An 18,216-nucleotide genomic window follows, 5' to 3' on the forward strand; every position below is an offset into this window, starting at 1 on the left:
TATGTCCCAATTCCTCTTGTGACTTTTTTCTTTGACCAATTGGTTGTTATAAAATTGTGATCCATAATTTCAAAGCAAATGGGCTTTTTAAAAAGAATTTTCTTCTTATTTTTAATTCTGATTTAATTAAATTATATATGAATGAAGGTTTTTTTTTTTTTTTAATTTTTAATGTTTTATTTATTTCTAGGAGACAGAGACAGCGTGAGCAGGGGAGGGTCAGAGAGAGAGGGAGTCACAGACTGAAACAGGTTCCAGGCTCTGAGCTGGCAGTCAGCACAGAGCCCGATGCGGGGCTCGAACCCACGAACCACGAGATCATGACCTGAGCGAAAGTCAGACGCTTAACCGACTAAGCCACCCAGGCGCCCCTATGAATGAAGGTTTTTAAATTGGTTATTACTTGCTTTATGGCTCAGAATATGATCAATATTCCCAAATGTTGTGAGTACCCTTGAAAAGACTGTATTCTATAGTTGGTGAATACAGTTTTTATTTATATCCATCAGGATAAATTTGTTAATAGTGATGTTCAAATTTTCTATATCTTCCTGGGTTTTTTTGACTGTTCTGTCAAATACTGAGAAAGGAATGTTAAAATTCCCTGATTAAGATTGTAGATTTGGTGGCTCCGTCGGTTAGGCATCCAACTTCGGCTCTGGTCATGATCTCACGGTTCGTGTGTTTGAGCCCCGCATCGGACTCTGTGCTGACTGCCACCTCAGAGCCTGGAACCTATTTCAGATTCTGTGTCTCCCTCTCTCTCTGACCCTCCCCTGTTCTTGCTGTCTCTCTCTCTTTCTCCCCTCTCTCTGAGAATAAATAAAACATAAAAAAAAAAAGATTGTGGATTTATTTGTCACCTATGTTTCTGTTAATTTTTGCAATATGTAATTTGAAGTTGTATGATTAGAAGTATGTAAATTTAGAATTATTTTTATTTTCCTAATGAATCAAACTTTCTGTCATTTCATATTAACCCACTTTATATATAGAAAAGCTTTTTGATTTAAAATTACTTTGTCTAGGGGCGCCTGGGTGGCTTAGTCGGTTCAGCGTCCGACTTTCGCTTAGGTCATGATCTCGCGGTTCGTGGGTTCGAGCCCCGCGTCGGGCTCTGTGCTGACTGCCAGCTCAGAGCCTGGAGCCTATTTCAGAGTCTGTGTTTCCCTCTCTCTTTCACCCTCCCCTGCTCATGCTGTCGTTCTCTCTCTCTCTCCTAGAAATAAATAAAAATATTTTAAAAAATAAAAAATAAAAAATAAAATTACTTTGTCTAATATTAATACAGCCTTCTTTTTGTTAATCTTTGTCAGATAAGTCCTTGTCATCTTTTCACATTGTTCTCTGGTATCTGGATGTTTTTAGGTCTATTTCTTATAAACGTATTGTTGAGTTTTGTTTTTTTTTAATTCTGTTGGATAATTTTTTAACTTTCAATGAATGATTTTGTTTGACTTACTTTTAAAGTTAATATTGGTATATTTGAGTATGAAGCTTTCATCTTTCATTTTTATTTATTCTCCATGGTTTGGTTTCCTTTTTCCCTCCCCATTTACCTCGTCTTAGACGGAGAGTTTTATTTTTCATTCTGTATTTTTTTTTGACAGTTATACATTTCTCATTTTAGTTGTTATGCTAGAGATTACGGCATGCATCTTGACCTCTCAGTATTTAATATGAGTTGATTTTCAATTATTTGCTTGGATGATGCAAAGGCTTTTATTTTTAAAAACTTCTTTTTATTCCCTCCTAACTTATATACTCTTGTAGTCATGTGTTATAATTATACCTGTCTATGAATCCCCTTAAACATCATCATTTAATACAATTAACATGCATTCATATTTACCCTCGTATTTGCCATTTTTGCTGCTCTTTATTCTTTCCTACTTCTTACCCTTTCATCAGGGCCATTTCTTCCTTCTCTTTGGAGACACTGTTTAATCTTTTTTTTTAGTATTTAGTTCTGTTTTGTTGATAACAAATGCTCTCAACGTCCTTTTAAGATTTTATCTTCTTTGGTTTTCAGTATTTTTATGTCATGTGTGTAGGTATAATTTTCTTCTGTTTATCCAATTTCAGGTTTTTTAATCTGTGGATAGGTACTTTATAATGGGATTTACTGACTTCTCAGTTATTATTTCTTCGAATATTGCTCCTGCATAATTCTTTCTTTTCTTCTGGGGTTCCAATAACATATATTCTAGTCCTTCCCCCCTGTCTTCTCTGTCTCTTCCCCTCTCTGTTGTGTTTCCTGCCTTTTGGTCTCCTTGTGCTTTATTCTGACAATTTTTCTGACCTTTCTTCTAGCATACTAATTTTTTTCTTCAGGTTACCAAATTAGCCATCAAACCATTCATTGAGCTTTCAGTTGAACATTTTTTACAGGTCTTTTTTTTTTTTTTCTTGTTTGGTTGTTTTCAAATTTGTTAGGTCACATGATTGTGGCAAGCATGGTAGCTTAAAAGTTCCTGTGAGCCTATTCCTATTCTCGTTTCTGTTGGTTCTTTTGGCATGATGCCTATCTCCTCTTGCACCTGGTTATCTTTGAGTATGCATATGAAATTGTACTTGGAAATTTGGTTTTCATAAATAATTTGAAGGCTAGGATTATAATTTTTTCTTTAAGAAAGGACTTTTGTTTGCTTTGTTCGGTATCTGAAGGTTCTAGGAATCCAGAATTGCTTTAATCCAATTTTAGGGGTTGAGATTTTCTTGGCCCCTTAATTGACTTTAAGCTGGGTAGCAGTTTCTACAAAGGCTCATTTTTCCAGTTCACTCTTTCTTTGGGTTTCAGTTCTTCATGGTCCCGTACAAAGGCATAGCTGTTTATCAGGCCCTTCTGTTGGTAAATTCTATGAGAAGCAGAATAATAACCTATCAAAGATGTCTGTGTCTTAATTCCGTGAACCTGAGAAAAGGTAATGTTACATGACAAAGGAAAATTAAAGTTGCAAATATAATTAAGGTGGTTAATCAACTGTCCTTGAGGTAGAGAGATTATTCCTAATTATCCTGACTTATTGAGGTGAGTTTAGTGTTACCACAAGGGGACTTGCGGGAGGCAGTGAGAACATGGTGATAAGGATGAGAAGGACTTGGTTTCCTTACTGCTGACTTTGCAAATGGAAGGAAGCCATGAATCAAGGAATATGGCCAGCTTCTAGAAGCTGTAAGAAGCAAGGCAATGGATTTTCTTGTGGAACCTCCATAAGAAACACAGCCCTGCTGAAGCATTGTTTTTAGCCCAGTGAGACTTGTTTCCAGCCTTTGACTTCCAGAACTGTAACATGTTATAGTGTATTGTTTTGAGCTACCAGTTTGTGGTAATTTGTTATGGCAGCAATAGGAAAGTCACTTTCTAAACTCCAACATTCATCCGTCTATTTATGCTTAATTTCTCAACTACCTCTTTTAGAAACCCCTGTAAGAGAAAAGAGTCCTCAAAGACCAGTCTCAAATCACTGGACTTTTTGTCTTTACTAGATCTTGGTTTGACTGTTCTTTACCTACTTGTTAAATCTCTGGCACAAATTTCTGGTACCTTTGGGCAGGTGTTTTTAATATTTCCCTAATGTTTCTTTTTCCCTTCAGCCTGATGTTTGGTCCCAATTGCCTAGTCCTTAGTGATGGACAATTTTCCTTTTGAATCTAAAGACTGAGCTAGTCTGGTTGTGCTTTAGAAATCACAATCCTGCTGCCATTTTGGTGTCTAACTCATTCCCTAGGTTAATGCAAGAGTTTCTTCACTTTTTTTTTTTTTTTTTGAGTCGTCCATCCTGATTTTATTCTAACAGTAGCAGTATGCCTTTTTTCCTACATGGGTACCATTGGTACCTGCCCTCAGAGGCCACTTCATTATAGATGTCTCTCATTCTTTCTGTACTGCCTGGTGAGAGGAAAGCACCTTATCTCCAGCTAGCATATCTGTCCAGCAATCCCCAAAACTTGACAGGCTTGTAACCACAGTCCTGTCTTTGCTCATGGCTTCACACCCACCTGTAGTGATGGAAGATGGGGAGGTTCATGGCTGTGAAGCAGACAGGTTGACTTGTAACCTGGCAGTGCACGTTAACTCAGCAGCTTTGCAGTAGGCATGTTTCATACAGTGGCACCTTGTCGGATTGAGTACAGATTCATTAAAGAGGGCTATTTTAAAATACAGCCCTCATTAGATTTTGAAGTTGGTTTTCTATAACACAACTCCTGTTGCTAGCTGTCTGGATAGCCTGTCCTTAGATACTCTTAACACATTTGATAAAAGAAAAAGCGGAGCTCTGCTGGCAATCACAGCCCATGAAGGCAGCACGAAGCATTTGTAGCTGTGACGGAAAGGCTTTTGATTTTGAGAATTTAGGCTCAAACCCAGCACACTGGGCCTTTGAATTTTGCCACTATCTAAACTAAAGCTTGGAGACTTTTTGACTATGAAACAGCAAGGAGGCAAGGGAACAAAGGATGAAAGGAAGGGCGGGGTTTGCTCCTGCTTTTTCAAGTCTGAGTCAACAGCAAGGCTGGCTTTCTATTTTCGGACAAAGAGAGGTCCATCTGATCCTTGTACTTAGGACAGGAAAATCTGCAATTAGAAGAAGAAGACACCCACCTAGGTGCCCCTTGATCAGTTTCTCTATGAGCTGTCAAAGGCTTTGCACTTCCAGAGCTTCCTGTGAGGCTTGCTGAGGTTCGTATGCCCCTCCTATGGTCCTGGCCAGTTTGGTTTCCCTGGACATGACTGTGTCATCAGGAAGGAGTGTGACACTCACAGAAACTGCCAGGAGCTGGACTATGTGCCATCCAGTGCTTTGCTGCAGCTGCAGCACCAACCTATTTAAGCATTTGTATATTTAGGACACATTAGACAATACAGTCACAGCTATTGCAACTGTAGATTAAATAGTTATTTAAATGTGTTTTCTGATCATTTGTATTAGGGCGTAAACTCCCAGTGTGACACTGAGTCGATGAAAATGATCAGAAAAAAGGTTACTTTGATTGAAGGCTCCTTATATGTTTGTCTCCTGCTACCAGTACCAGGATGCCTACAATTTCATTCAGGTTTTGATTGATTGATTGAGTACTGACTATGTGTCAGGGGACACCTAGGTGAACAAGACAGACTATTTCTTTCCCATTTCAGGTTAACTATGAGAAAATATTGATTTGGCAATACAGTCTTTGCAGTGAATAAGTAAATTTTCATTTATTGTTTCATTTGTTCATGCAGTATTGGTCTAACTGCCCTTCTTTGAATTCCCACAGCACTGAAAGTCATACGGTAAATAAAAATTGAATTAAAAATGCAAAACAGGGCCACTTGGGTGGCTCAGTCACTTGAGTGTCTGACTCTTGATTTTGGTTCAGGTCATGATCTCATGTTTTGTGTGATTGAGCCTCATGGTTGGGCATTGCGTTGGCAGCGTGGGGCTTGCTTGAGACTCTCTCTCTCCCTCTTTCTCTCTGCCCTTCCCCCACTCTTCCTCTCTCCCAAAATAAATAAATAAACTTTAAAAAATGCAAAACAAAGAGTTGCAGTGACTATTCCGTTAATATATGTTAAAATGCTTTGCCTAAATTAATTCAGATATTCACCCTTTGTTAATTAATAAGCAGATAGATTAGAGACTGTGAAGAAATTCTTTCATATTGCTACTAAGTGAAATACACTCGCACCAAAGAGGGACTATGCTTCTGGAACACAGAGAAGTCCTGCCAACACTCTTGACAGTCCTATTTGTGTCAGCATCAGTTGAGGAGCACCTGGCAGGCAGAGGTTCTAGGCCCCAAGAACCTATCATAGAGCTCTAAGTCTATTTGGAGCCTGGGTACATGACATCTTTGCAGAATAAATACCCATCACCCCTGGACCGCATGTGCACCAGGCTTTGTGCTGGCCTCAAGGGAATAGAGCTCCTCTCCTCAGGAAACCTGAAGTCTAGTGAAGCATGGATGAAGCTAAGTTCAGCCAGGCACATGTACCTGGAGCCCATGTAAGCTCAAATCAGTGGCACCTGCCTGTCCTGCCTAAAGCAGTGGGCTGTCGCATCATGATATGCAAGAGACAATTAGCCAGTAGTGTGGGAGGGCAAGGGAAGCCATGCAGAAAGGTCTGGGCCTCTCCAGGACATCCCAAGTGGCAGAAATAGGAGGTGGGAGGGGCAGCAGCTGACCCTGAGCAGTCTGGCCACAGTATTAGGATGTAGATTTCATCCTGTAAGGCAGCAGCTGGTGTAGGGTGATGAGCCTTTGAAGGCTACTGTGGGGTGGTGATGTTGAGGCTGGAAGAAGAGGGAAAACCCCGAGTGGCTTGTGACTGGAGGCATCATGACAGGTGACACAAAGGGCATTTTCTGGACAGGGTCCAGATACAGAGGACAGAAGGAGCATGTGTGTTTTCTATGTCTTGTTGCTCATTTCTGGGCTCTGTGCATTCTCTCATCAGGCTTTACTGTGACTCTGTCATCCAAAGACCAAGACACATAGCCTTTCTCTGAAATCTCTATGTGGATTGCTGGTGGGGTCTTTGGAAGCATGTGCTTATCCTGTTTTCAAAGCAGTATAAACTGGTTATTTCACTTCTCTTATGATAAAAAATAATGGTGTCTACTTTAATGGATTACAGATGTCCTTTTAGACATTACTGCTTTTGTTTGAGAATGGAGGAAGTGTCCTTCAGCTTTTACTAAATAGTTATTAGTAATTCATTTAACACAAATGTGAAATACAAGATTGGCAATACAATCCTCCGTGTGAATCAAGCATTCATTCCATGAAGAATCTGGGCACTGATCAGTTAGACATCATGCCTCTTCCATTTGGTTGAATCATGGACATAGTACCTGTATAGATACCTGTTCTGCCTGGAGGGGGTGCTGGAAAGGTAGGCACTGGGCATCTGAAGGAGGGACCATTTGCTGGAGTGATTGGCTCATAAGGTTCTTGGCTGGTGCAGTATCTAACCAAAAAAGTATCTAACAAAAATAAAAAGAGCTCTCCTATGTTACTGCCCTGCCTCTCCCTTTTCATCTAATAAGATCAAATTATTGCAGAAATATTTGGAGTATAGCAGCAGAAAGGATGAATGTGGTACTTGTTTGGACATGTTTGCTCTGCAGTGAGTGATGTTGTTGCAGGATTCTCGCTCAGAGAGTCGTGACACCGAGACTTTTCTTTCCAGGAAGCAACTTTATTCATGCCAGCACTGCTCAGTTGGGTTCGTACCCAAAAGAACTGAGCGGCCTGCCTCATATGGCATAGGTTTTTTATACATTTTCTATTTCTTTGTCTCCCATATATGGTAATACACATAAACATGCAGTCTGATTAAGTTGTTTCAGTTTACAGGAACATGGGGGATGTAGGCAGCTGGACTCATATCTAGGTGATCTTGAAGTCTTCTCTCTTCTTCAATTTTTTCTTTCTCCTTAGGGAGGGGTTCCTACCACATTCCCCGCTTTGATGCTCGGACCCCTCTATTTTGGGTCAAAGAGCATCATCCTGGCTTAGAGGTTTATATTTTCATAACATCATTACATGAGCAGCTGTTTTTCTCTGAACTATAGTCTCAATGAGACTGGAGACTGATCGTATAATCAAGGGAGCCAAGCAGGGTACGATCAAACATCCTCCTAGAATTAGGAGGACAAGACCTATGAGGGCTTTGAATCCCCTAAAGGTGAAAACCATCCTCCAAATAACTCTCTGGGGTTCCAACCATTCCAGGTTTGGACTGGGACATGAGCAACTTTGCTCATTCGATCTGTGATCTCCTCTATGACTTTTCCTTCATCATCTATCTGTAGGCAGCAGTTGCTCAGGTTGAATTTTCCACAAACACCACCCTCAGAAGCAAGCAGGTAATCTAAGGCCAGGCGATTTCGGTAGATTGCATTGCGCATTTTGGTTTGCTGCTTAGCAAGTAAATTAAGAGCCCTAGCAGTTTCATTGGTTATAATTTCTACAACTGCTTGTAGCCTAATTATGCGGTTTAGCATATAAATGGGGGTGCGGTAGCCCCAAGACCCATCCTCTGCCCACTTAGCAGGGCCATAATAATGAATTATTTGTTTGGGAGGCCATTTATTATTCTTCCAGTTGCCAATTTGCAAGGCACACTGTGCTTTCTTTGAACTTTCCTATCTCCATATATTTGAACTCCCAGATGTTCTCCTTCTGCAAGCAGGAGTAGGAAGAAGGATGGGCGAATAGTTCCCAGCACACATGACCCTGACCAGCCTGAAGGGAGTACTGTATAGGCTGTTCTCCCACATATCCAATATAGTCCCCCTGGGGCCCGCCATTCAATGGCAGCGTCTATGTTGTCCCAGGCCTCCCAGAGATGAGAGAAGTTAAACAAGGGGTGAGGATTTGGCTCATGGTGACCTGGGGACCCCCACCATTGGGTTTCCCAGGTGGTTGAATTGTAGAACTTTTGGCCCAGGCATGTTAAGTTTCCGACAGGGATGGTGAACTTTTCCCCCCATCGGGCAAGACAGTTCTTCCCAATGATTGAGGTTTTCAGGAGTCAAACCCCGGTTGTAGAATTGGGGTAATTCGTTCCATCATAAGGCTCGAGGGGATCTAATTCTCTGGCCTCCCATGGCCATTGATCCCCCATGTTGGTCCCCCCACACAACTGAAATGGGAGGGGGACTACTTCTTATTTCCTCATAGAAGGAGTGAAAAACTTGGTGGGACGTGGCTGGATGGGTGGCAGTGATCCTCTTAAAATATAGTACAGTCCCTGGGTCTCTGCCTCTTCCATAAATTCGAATACCAATTCGAATGCCCCATTGCCATTTGTAGTCTTCTAAATTAATGATAGTGAAATTTACATGGTTACAGGCTTTTGACTGACAATCTGATCTAGCAGTCCCCTTTTGAAGGAGAGCTGTTGCATCCCTTTTTTTTCCCCAAGTGGCACATTGCTCACAGCTCCAACTAGGACATAGAAACTCAGGTGTATAGGCACATAAACCATTTTCCTCACACATGTATTTGTCATTGAGGCGATATTTTCGCTCCCAATCTAAGCCTCCACATGGTATATCAAGAGTTTTTGGACCTTCCATGACAAGTGCCCGTTTTTTCCATTTAACGGATGCTTCTGGGCCTAGACCAATAACCGCACACACATCAAACAGTACTGACACCGGACGTTTGGGGTTTGTAATTCGTGTCCGGCTAATTAAGGCCCCCTCTTCCTGGTAAGATCGGACTTCTAACCAATCTTATTTGGGGAGTACTGTGGGTCAAAGCAAGTGTATTGACTTCCCCAATGGCAGACGGAATAGGTGGTCTTGTTATGTATGAATGTCCCTTGGACCTTTCCCTGGCATGAGAAATGGGTATGGTACAATAGGGTCCAGGTGGTTCCTTGGCCTGACCTGGTTATGCGAATGCACGGATCGCATGATGAGAGATTCAGGTTTACAAGCGGAGTCCAAATTAAAAACAACCAATACCAACAAAACATCCTACCCACAAGAGAAAAGTGAGTGCTAACAGAAACCTTTCGCCACATTTCCAGCTGGCTGGGGCAACCTCTGCCAATCCAATAGCAAGAAGTAAAGCAAAAATTGCAGTAATAGTGAGAGACAAGGGGTGACAGTGCATTACAGTAAGAGGCAGATGTAAGAAATAAGGACAGTCTATTTATTTCTTCGGACCGGCGATTCCTCAAGCTTCTGCCGTGCGTAGATTAGTCAGCTTCGGAGTGACTAAATCAGGGCTATAGTCTCCCGTTGGAGTCTCCGCCGTGGCAGCTCGCTTCTTCCTTATGGTCAGCTTACACAGCGTGGACGGATCAGGAATGCACTCCCAGGCCCCGGATGCCGGCTTCACTCTGCTGTGGTGAATCCAGGGACCCACCTCAGCTACTTTTACTGCAGTATGGGTGGACAAAATGACAGTAAACGGGCCCCTCCACAGGTGTTTGAGTGGTTGGACATTCCACTCCTTTACCCATACAGCATCTCCTGGCTCAAAGGAGTGAGTATCTGTGGTCAGACTCACAGGCAATCGTTCTTTAACCCATCAGTGTAGAGTGGCTAGAGTAGAGCCCAGAGCCTGCATTGCTGCCTTAGGGTTAAATTGCCTATCTTATTTAAGTCTCCCCTTTTCCCCTTAACAATTGGGGGAGGGCGCCCATAAAGGATTTCATAAGGGGAAAGCCCCGTTTGCTTATTGGGGCTGCACCTGATTCTTAACAAGGCTATTGGCAACACCTGGTCCCAGTGCAGGTGGGTCTCCTGGCACAGTTTACTTAATTGCAGCTTCAAGGTTCTGTTCATTCGTCCCACCTTTCCGGAGCTCTGGGGTCGGTGTGCCGTGTGTAACTTCCAGGTTATCTTTAGCCCCTTTGCCACCAGCTGCACCACCTCAGCTACAAACGCTGGCCCGTTATCTGATCCCATAGTGACAGGGATCCCAAATCGTGGGATAATTTCCTTGAGAAGGAGTCGGGCCACTTCATGTGCCTTTTCTGTTCGGGTAGGGAAAGCTTCTACCCAGCCTGAGAAAGTACATACAAACACCAACAGGTATTTACATCCCCGAACCCGGGGGAGCTCCGTGAAGTCCACCATCATATTTTCAAAGGGGGCTCCCCCAACGCTCTGTACTCTAGGGGCGGCCTTGGGCCCCAGACGTGGGTTGTTTCGGGTGCAGGTTTCACATTGCTCACATACCACTCGGGCTATGCTGGAGAGCCGAGGGATGTAAAAATACCAGCTTAACATTGTTTCAAGGGCTGTCCGGCCAATGTGAGTTTCCTGATGCAACTGCTTAACAAAGGCTGGAACTAAGGCCTCAGGAATTGCTATTCGGCCATCTTCAAATTTCCATCATCCACCTGGGAGGTAGTTGCCACTCTGTCCTAAACCAAGTACTTTCATGGTGTGAGTAATTAGGGTCCCACTCTGTCAGTGGGTTAGGAACAGTGCAGCAGTTAAAGCCGCTGATTTTATTGCTCCTTTGGAAGCTGCTAGCTTTGCCTCTCAGTCAGCCTTTCGGTTTCCCAGTGCAGCCGTGGTATCCCCCCTTTGATGTCCCCGGCAATGCATGACTGCCATACTTTTAGAGGCCCACACGGCATCTAAGAGTTCAAGGATTTCCTTACCATATTTTATGTCCTTTCCTCCTGAGTTTATTAGACCCTTTTTCCTTATATAAGGCCCCATGTACGTGGAGAGTGGTGAAGGCGTATTTAGAGTCTGTGTATATATTAACACGTATCTCTGCTGCCAGTTGGAGGGCTTGGGTTAAAGCAATTAGCTCTGCCTTTTGTGCTGAAGTCCCCTTCGGCAGGGCCTCTGCTTCAACGACAGAGTTTAGAGTCACCACGGAATATCCTGCAAGACGTTTCCCCCTTTCTATAAAACTGCTACCATCAGTGAAATATTCAGCATTGGGGTCTTTGAGAGGCTGGTCCCGCAAGTCTTGTCTGCTGGAGAACACCTCATCCATGACTTCAATGCAGTCATGGTCTGCCTGGCCTGGCCCGACAGGCAATAGGGTTGCAGGGTTCAGGGTCCGTACTACTTCTAGGTGAATGCGCGGGTTCTCACATAGCATTCCCTGATACCTGACCATCCTGGCGTTGGTGAGCCAGTATTGTCCTTTGTACTCCATTAATGTTAATACCGAGTGTGGCACTCGAACTGTTAACTCCTGTCCCATAGTTAACCTGTCAGCCTCAGACACTAAAAGGGCTGTGGCTGTTAGTGCCTGTAGGCAGGGGGGCCAGCCTTGGGCCACAGAGTCAAGTTGCTTGGAGAGATACGCCACCGGGCGATGACATGATCCCAACATCTGGGTCAGTACTCCCACCGCAATACCAGTGCGCTCATGGACATACAGAAAGAAGGACTTGGTCATGTCTGGGGTTCCTAAACCAGGCGCATTAGTAAGCGCACGCTTTATTTCCTCGAAAGCCTTTTGCTGTACTGACTCCCATATCAGGGGTTCCCTTTCTCCCCCGTTTGTAGCTTCATAGAGGGGTTTTGCCAGGACTGAAAAGTTAAGTATCCAGATCCTACAGAAACCTGCAGCCTTGAGAAACTCTCAAACCTGCGCCGGGTTGTGGGAGTCGGGATAGAGCAAACGGCCTGCTTTCTCTCTGGGCCGAGCTGACGCTGCCCCTGAGATAAGTGGAAGCCAAGATATTTAACCCTTTCTTGACAGATCTGGGCCTTTTTTCTTGAGACCTTGTAGCCGGCTTTCCATAGGAGGGTAAGGAGCTGCCGAGTCCCTTCCATGCAACCCTCCCAGGACTTCCCAGCTAATAGCAAGTCATCCACGTACTGAAGCAGGACACAGTCATATTAATCTGCTGGGAAGGCTTCTAAGTCAGAGGCTAATGCAGTGCCAAAAATGGTTGGGGAGTTTTTGAACCCTTGAGGTAACCTAGTTCAGATTAATTGGCCCCCGTCACCATTTTTAGGGTCCTCCCATTGGAAGGCAAAAATCAATTGGCTCTGAGGGGCTAGGCGGATGCAGAAAAAGGCATCCTTAAGGTCCAAACAGGTGAAGAAAGTGGCTTCAGCAGGAATGAGCCCCAAAAGTGTATAGGGGTTCGGGACCACTGGGTGTATGGTGACAGTCACCTGGTTTACTGCTCTCAGGTCCTGAACTGGCCGGTAGCCATCTGTGCCTGGTTTTTGAACAGGCAAGAGGGGGGTGTGTCCAGGGCGACTGACACGGCCTGAGGATCCCATACGTTAAAAGTCTTGCCAGGCGCTTTTGGATCCCGACCTGCGCCTTGCGAGGGATGAGGTACTGTCTCTGGCGGGTGGGCTCTGCCCCAGGCTTTAGTTCAACAACCACAGGGGGTATGTTTCGCGCCAGTCCTGGTGGGTTATCTTCAGCCCACACTTAACAGGGACCTTAAAGGGAAGCTCAGGCACCAACTGCGGTTTTTCCTTGAGGCTATAGAGACGCCATTCCTCCCCCTGGGGAATGGTGAGAGTCATAATCTTTGCCTCCGGTTTTCGGAGGGTCGGAGCAGCCCGTCCCTGGGCGTTGAAAGTGATCGGGGCCTGCAGTTTTCCCAGGAGGTCACGGCCCATGAGAGCCACGGGGCAGTCAGGGAGGTACAGAAATTCATGGATGACTTCGTGGCCACCTAAACTGCATCGTCGAGGCACCGGGAAGGGATGACGTATCTGATCGCCTGTGGCCCCCACAATGGTGGCTTGTTTCCGTGAGAGGGGGCCCACGGGTTGGGTCACAGCTGAGTGTTGTGCTCCAGTATCTACCATAAAGTCAATGGGTCAGCCCCCAACCTTCATTCTGACCAGGGGCTCCCGGGGGCCTAGCAAAATAGAGCCCGGTCTGTTCTAGTCCTCCTCATAGTCCTCCATGGCGGCTCGGCCCCCCAAAATCATTCTTGGGGGCCCCATGAGGCTGCGGGGCAAGTTGGTACCGGCCCTGGACCACATGGCCCCTTTTTTCTGCTTAGGACCTTGCTGAGAATCATCTGGTCACTGGGGGCACTCACCTTTCCAGTGGCCCTCCTGATGGCACAAAGCACACTGATTCCAGCCTAGTTTCGATCTAGGGCGAGACCCCCTCCCCGCTGCTCTCCTTTCTGGATTTGGCCCCTTCCCTGCGGGGCTTTCTTCTGGGGGTGTCTTGACTGCTCCGGCAAAGCGGCAGTTAATAAATCTGCCTGTTTTTGCATCTTTCGGCGTTCTTCCTTCCGTGCTGCCTGGTCACGGTTAATGAACACCTGGGTCGCTACTTCTAGCAACTGACTGATAATCATGCCAGTGAAACCTTCTAGTTTCTGCAGCGTGCGCCGAATATCTCCCTGGGCCTGGCCTACGAAAGCTGCATTAATCATCCACTCATCCGCTGGTTGGTGGGGTTTCCTCAGGTTCTCCTGATTGTATGTATGGGCTTTTTAACCTCTGGCCGGTATTTGGAGGCAGCCGTGAGGCGAGCCAGGATTACTTTACAGCTCTCTTCAATACAGACTTTTAGCCAAGGAGGCCAGGACAGGACCAGGTCTTGCCAACAGTCAATATAAGGAAATTGGTCATGGTGGCCTGGGTCCCCTGCAATGACTCTGAACACTCGGCCAACTAGTTCCTTATCAAGTGAGCCCTCAGAGGGCCAGCCCACCCCAAAAGATGGCCAGTCAATTTCACAGAATGTCCGGAGCTTTTCAGGAGTTAATTTTACACCATAATTTCCTGAATATCCCTTTTTGAAATTCCTCAACATACACTCTAGGGGAGTCGGTTTACTCTGCTTTCCACCCATTTCCTCCCCCTAACAGACGACTTTCACTCACAAGAAAGGGAAGATCAGGGAAGAAGGGGGACCAGTTTGGAAAGGACGCACACCTGCTTTGTCCGTTTCTGGCCACTCTCCTCTCGGAGATATTTCAGGCTCCTCTTAGCATTGGCAGGTTCAGTTTCAATCCCTGACCCGGATCAGACTCCCGAGGAAGTCTGAAGCCGCCTTAAGCCGTATGAGGTCGCCACGGAACCGCGGATAGGGACTCAACACTCGCTTCGGCCCTTGGTCAGGTCGAAACCTTCCCGTTGTCCGTCTCAGTCACACACATTCACACAACGACTCCAGCCCATCGCCCTACATCCAGCGCCTTAGAGTTGTAGCTTTGTTCCTCTTCCCTTATGGACTTACTAGTGCAACTCTGGGAGGTGATCAGGCTCCCCTTCTGCCTCTTAGGGGCAGGTCCACCAAAACGAACCCGGGTTCTTACCAGTCAGATGGGCGGCGCTCCTTAAGCTGGTTCCTGGGCCTCGGGTTCCATTAGCACACACAGGACCCTCGCCCGGCTCGCCGGGATAGGCTAGTCCCCTGTGGATCAAGAGGTCCGCTGGCGCCAGGTGAGGTCGCTTCTCCCCGTGCTCCGAGGCTCATACCCTGGTGGCAAGGGAGGTGGCAATCCACCGTCTCCAAGTCCCGGGCGAGGCCCCCAGGTAATGTTGCAGGGTTCTCGCTCAGAGAGTCATGACACCGAGACTTTTCTTTCCAGGAAGCAACTTTATTCATGCCGGCACCGCTCAGTTGGCTTCGTACCCAAAAGAACTGAGCAGCCTGCCTCATATGGCATAGGTTTTTTATACATTTTCTATGTCTTTGTCTCCCATATATGCTAACACACATAAACATGCAGTCTAATTAAGTTGTTTCAGTTTACAGGAACATGGGGGGTGTAGGCAGCTGGACTCATATCTAGGTGACCTTGAAGTCTTCTCCTCTCTTCTTCAATTTTTTCTTTCTCCTTAGGGAGGGGTTCCTACCACAATGTCATCAACTACACTTGGGCCAAGAGGCTTGGCCTGCTGTGGTGGTGCTATAGAGGGCCAGAGAGCTTCAGTTTAAGGGCTGACCAGTGTGACAGCACCTCAAAGGAAATGATGCTTCTGCAGCACTTCCCCAGTACTGACCCTGTCACAAGCATGAGGGTGAATTAGAATCACCTCTGCATTCTGTGGAATTGTGCATTCATATGGCTCCATAGACCTCAGAAATCTAAGTCCAGATGCTCTCTCTTCACTTGCTAAAAGTCTCACATTTATTAAGCTGAAGAACTAGGACTAAATCCCAGATCTCTTGATTTTTGGGTAAACTCTGCTAACTCTACATCCACAGGAATTGCTGAAGATGAGAAAGGGGTGATACAGACAATCAGACTAGAATATATTTAACTGAAGCATGTTTTTAAAAACATTAAAACTTAAAGATATATTTAAGTATCTTTGAAATTTTCCATAGAATTAAAACAAATTTTAATGTTTATTTTTAATGTAATTTATTGTCAAATTAGTTTCCATACAATACCCTTTAATGTTTTATTTTTGAGAGAGAGAGAGAGAGAGAAAGCATGTGCCTGAGTTGGGTAGGGGCAAAGGGAGAGAGAGAGACAGGGGATCCCAAGCTGGCCTTACGCTGTCAGCACAGAGCCCAATGCGGAGCTCAAACTCACAAACCATGAGATCGTGACCAGAGCATCAAACACTTCAACGATCCACCCAGGTGCCCCTGAAATTTTCTGTAAAATTAATTGTACATTTTTTGGCTTATTAAATATAGTGTCATCTTTTCCTGTTAAAGCAAGATAGCCTCAGCAAGATGTCAGCAGCTGATCTGTATGTCTGAGAGGCTGAGGAACTGCTGTCAGTTACTCAAAGACCTCTTGAGCTTGGGCATGACCTTGGGCATGGTCCTTAATCACTCTAAATTAAACGTAGCATGAAAACCGACCTCATAGTGTTGTCATGAATGGTGGCGAATAGCACTTAGCACAAGGCCTGGCATTTAACAAGCTATCAAAAAATTGTAATTGGTGACAGTGATTCAGATGATGCAATCTAGTGGTGACCTCAAGAATTACTTATGCATGCTTACTATATTTGTATTGAAATCCCTGAATTTCTGGGCTATGTTCTACTTAATGTGTGTGTTCTACTTAATTGATTGTGTATCTTCACAATCAATTCTCAGTGTTGGTTTACATGTACTTTTTTTTAAAACTTTTTTTGTCATAGTAAAAATATATGTTATACACAATTTACCACTTAACCAGTTTTAAGTGTACAGTTCTGTGGCATTAACTTTATTCACTAACCATTATTACCATCTGCTTGCGGAATGTTTTCATTTTCCCCAACTGTGTATCTGCTTTAAAGAGGAAAATGGAGTTAGCATGCTCAGGATGGAAGGATGGATTGGGGCTCTCTAAGTCTGTCCATGCTCCAGGGGACAGGATTGACAGAAGTTTGGCTGATGGTGGCTAGGGCGTGACCTTGAAGCCAGTTTGGAATGAAGCAGACAGATAGATGAGTGGCTGGAGAGAAAAATAAATAAATTTCTTAAATAGATATTATTACATTGCAAATTTACATAGAAACAATCAACGTAAGTAGAATTTTTCCATCTAAAAGGTGTGCCCTGGATGTGAAACTCTTTTTAAATGAGAAACTAAAACATGGTTTCTGTTTTAGTTTGCTATGGCTGCCATAACAAAATGTCATAGACAAAGTGGCTTACACCACAGAAATTCACTTTCTCACAGTTCTGGAAGCTGGAAGTCCAGGATCAATGAGCTCACAGGGTTGGTTTCTTCTGTGCACCCCCTCTATGGCTTATAGATGGCTATCTCTTCCCTTTATCTTTATATGATTGTCGCTTGGTATATGTGTCCAAATTTCCTCTTATAAGGATACCAGTCAGATTGTATTAGGGCTCCCCCTAATGACCTCATTTTAACTTAATTATCTCTTTAAAGCTCCTGTGTCAAATAATGGTCACGTTCTGAGGTTCTAGGAGTTAGGGCTCAACATGTGAGTTCTGGGGTGTGGGGCAGGGGTTGTGGTGGTTACACAATTCAATTATAACAGTCTTTGAAGATTCCCTCCAGTTCTAAAAAGCCTCAAAATTCTCCCCAATTCCAGACGAAGTGGATGAAGCCAAGCAACTTTGCCTTGGAACTGCACATTCCCCAAGGCACATGGTTATTGATAGAACATTACGAATGCAGCGCTGAAGTACAGAAACAGAATGTCCTACCGTTTCTGAGCCATTCACATTACATTCTTCATAGAAAGAATAACAGAGTATTTTAAGTGCACCCTCCTTGTCTGCCAAGAATAATCCTGTGTGCCATGGAACTCAGTCCCTTCATGGCTATCCTGGATGCTGTATCTGCAGATGTCTGCCCTGGAAAAGGCAACCAACTGGCTTTAAGATACTTTGCATGACTTTAAATGAACACAAGGCAGCTTGAAACATAGCCTCACTCTGGAAATAGAGCCAGAGGCCATTTCAGTCCAAGAAGAGCAGAGCTGATGACTCATTAAACTTCAAGAAGAGCCTTTTAAAATGGCATTTTAATTTCAGCTATTGAATTAAGCTACTGTTATCTAGTGAATTCTCTGATTAATGTACACAATGCACTAGAAAACAGTAAGAACTGACGTTTGAGTAATTCCCGTTTTGGCTGTATTTGGTGCTGGAAATGATGATGTTGTGGTAGAGTAATAATCACATGGAGTGTGTTAACAGTATTTATGCAGTTGCTGTGATTTTTACCCACTTGCACTTTTTGTGTGATCATTTACTTGTGTGAGCAAAGAGTTAAATTTTTTACCATGTTGTGACACTTGGTAGAGAGAAGAGAGTGACAAGCCTGAAAGAGAGCTGATTTTTTTAAAAACCCGTTAACTATTGTCAGTTACTTAT

At 44.4% G+C, this 18,216-nt stretch overlaps 1 protein-coding gene across 3 annotated transcripts in view; it reads left to right on the forward strand.

The window, feature by feature from the left end:
• The window catches only part of ATP10A (ATPase phospholipid transporting 10A (putative)), a 188,480-nt gene that overhangs the window by 110,042 nt on the left and 60,222 nt on the right, over positions 1-18,216 (forward strand). The window lies entirely within an intron of this gene.

Source organism: Hyaena hyaena, unplaced genomic scaffold, assembly GCF_003009895.1.
Source record: "Hyaena hyaena isolate Hyena2069 unplaced genomic scaffold, ASM300989v1 scaffold_771, whole genome shotgun sequence".
In the NCBI taxonomy this organism is placed as follows: Eukaryota; Metazoa; Chordata; class Mammalia; order Carnivora; family Hyaenidae; genus Hyaena; species Hyaena hyaena.